Consider the following 3,084-nt stretch of genomic DNA (forward strand, 5'->3'; position numbering starts at 1 on the left):
CAAGGCCTCTACGTCTCCAAGCTGTGCTATAAAGTTTGACATATTTAAAGCCTTTGATACAGTCAAGTGGTCATTCATTACCTCTGTGCTTAAAGCCATGAACCTTCCTGATCAGTTCATTCATTAATGTATTAATATCTGCATCTCTACAGCCTCTTTAACAGTGGCAGTTAATGGAAGTCTAGAGGGTTTCTTTACAAGTGCACGAGGAATCCGACAAGGTTGCTCTCTATTGCCCTATCTCTATGTCATCATGAACAACGTCCTCTCTAAGATGTTGAACGAGGCAGCACCAAATGGAAGATTTGAGTATTATCCGTAATGTCGGGCAGTTAATTTGACACATCTAAGCTTCACAGACGATATGCTGGTCTTCTCGGATGGGTCTGTGCGATCACTTGATGGGATATTGGAAGTGATGAGTCGATTTGCTCGGTTCTCTGGGCTTCATATCAATGCTACCAAGTCCTCTATATTCATTTCTGGTGGTTGTGGGAGTGACATTGTGAATGCAGCGGCTGAGAAAGGCATAGGAGTTGGTATCTTACCAATCCGTTATCTTGGACTCCCATTAACCTCTGGTTGACAAAGTAGGGACTCGGCTGCTGTCTTGGGCAAACAAGAGTCTCTCGTATGCTGGTAGACTGCAACTTATTAAAAAGGTTATTTACAGTATTGTGAATTTCTAGAGTTCTGCATTCATACTTCCTATAGGCTGCCTTGATATGATCGAGGGTCTCTGCAGTACTTTCCTCTAGTCGGGGACTGTCACACAAACCCATAGAACAAAAGTTGCATTGGCTGATTTATGTTTCCCTAAGGATCAAGGCGGCTTGGGACTGAGAAGACTTCGAGATACCACTCGGGTTTTTTCCCTCATCTTAATATGGCGGCTCTTTACAGACCATTTACTCAAATCATGGATTCAGTAATATCTGTTGCGGAATAGTTCGTTATGGGATGTAAAGGAGAATTCTCAGGGATCCTGGATTTGGAGAAAATTGTTGAGGCTACGGGGTGTCGCTTACTAGTTCATTCGCCATGAAGTTCGAAATGGTGAATCGACCTACTTTTGGACTGACAACTGGATGAAGAGAGGGAAGCTTATTGATATTACAGGAACGCAGGGTACGTGCTAGCTTGGGGTATTGAGGCAGGCGAAGGTTTATGACGCCATTGATGGATCACAATGGAGAATTGGAGGAGGAAGGAGACGAGTATTTCACGAGCTCATCTTACAGATATGTGATCAACCTGTTCCTGTGAATGACTCGGGACCATATATTATTCTGTGGAAACATGCGCACGACGTCTATCAGAGCAGTTTCTCGTCCAGTCGGACTTTGGAGCAGAACAGAGACAGGCGTGATAAACTTGTTTGGAGCAATGTGGTCTGGTTTTCGCAGGCTGTCCCGAGATACTCTTTCATCACTTGGCTTGCGATTAAAAATTGTTTGTCAACAGGAGAGCGTATGAGGATGTGGGGTATGCAGCAATAATGTATACTTTGTGGGGAGAAGAATGAAACTAGAGACCATCTCTTTTGCGCATGTCCTTATAGATATATGGCTTGGATACGAGTGACTGGGAGATTTTTGGGTTCTCGCATTACTCCGGACTGGCAGGGTACTCTTGACAGGATGCAGAGTGGTCGGGTCTCTGGAATGGACAAAATCTTAGAGAGAATGGCTTTTCAGATGACAATCTATCACATATGACGCGAAAGGAATGCAATGAGACATGGGATAGCGTGGACACTGATGGAGCAACTTTCTCATCAGATTGATAAAACCATGAGAAATAGAATCTCATCTTTGGGTTACCGGTATGGAAGTAAACTGGAGGGGGCTCATGTGGTGCTGGTTTGAAGTCACAATTTGAATAATTTTTGGTCGTCCGTATACAAATTACATAGGCAATAAACATCTATTTATGTCTTAGCTTTATAGCAATATAGCTTTTATCTTTCTTGCCCTTCATGTGAATGCCTATTTTTTTGATTATTATCAATAAATTTGAAATTTCATAAACAAAAAAAACAAATTGTAATATTGATATTCATAAACTATTTTTGGGTATATATATATGTCTAAAATTATAGCAATATTTTGTTTTAAAGTTTTATAATATAAATAAAAATATCATATACATATAAGTATTTATATTATCTCAATGTAAATTCAAATTAAATATTTTTGATCATCTATTTATATAGTTTTTCTCTAAAAACTATTTTTATTTATCTTTCCGTAATTGCCCTCGCATCCAGTCAAAAGCCCTAACATAGATTCCAACCTAAATGAAATCGCTACAACTAAAACTAGAGATAAAGAAACTGAGGCAAATATATACCATTTTGTCTAGGATTTAATTATCATTTAATCATCTGAATGATATATATTAAAGCTTCAAAATCCAGTACAGATTTAATAAACTATAAGAAAATATCTATAACTCTAATTACGTGCATCCACTACAAGAAAACAGCAAGGATACTGAGGGAAAAAATCGTCGGAATTTCGTCGGAATAACGTTATTCCGATGACATACCGACGAAACAAGTCCTCGGAAATAATTCCTTGGAATTTCTTCTTTCCTCGGAAATCCCTCGGAATTTTCCGACGGAATTCCGAGGAAATTCCGAGGATCACTAGTTTGTCAGAAATCTCCTCGGAATATACCGAGGGAGAACTTCGTCGGGATATTTCCTCGGAAGTTCATCGATCGATGCGTTTTTGGAAATATATCCATCGATCGATCCGTTTATAAAAAAACGTTCGGAATATACCGAGGAAAGGTGTCCCTCGGTATATTCCGAGGAAGATGTCCCTCGGTATATTCCGAACGTTTTTTATAAACAGATCGATCGATGGATATATGTCCAAAAACACATCGATCGATCGAGTAAAAAATATAATTAATTTCCTCGGAATGTAAAAAATATTAATGTTTTTTAAAAAATAAAATTTTTGAAATTGAAATTCGAAAAAATAAAATTAAAATTATAATTGAAATCATATTAATTAATATTCAAAGTTTCACAAATAAAAATAAAACATTCCGAGTTTTTGGAAAAAAAAAAAA

This window comes from Brassica oleracea, unplaced genomic scaffold, assembly GCF_000695525.1.
Source record: "Brassica oleracea var. oleracea cultivar TO1000 unplaced genomic scaffold, BOL UnpScaffold00904, whole genome shotgun sequence".
Taxonomy (NCBI): domain Eukaryota; kingdom Viridiplantae; phylum Streptophyta; class Magnoliopsida; order Brassicales; family Brassicaceae; genus Brassica; species Brassica oleracea.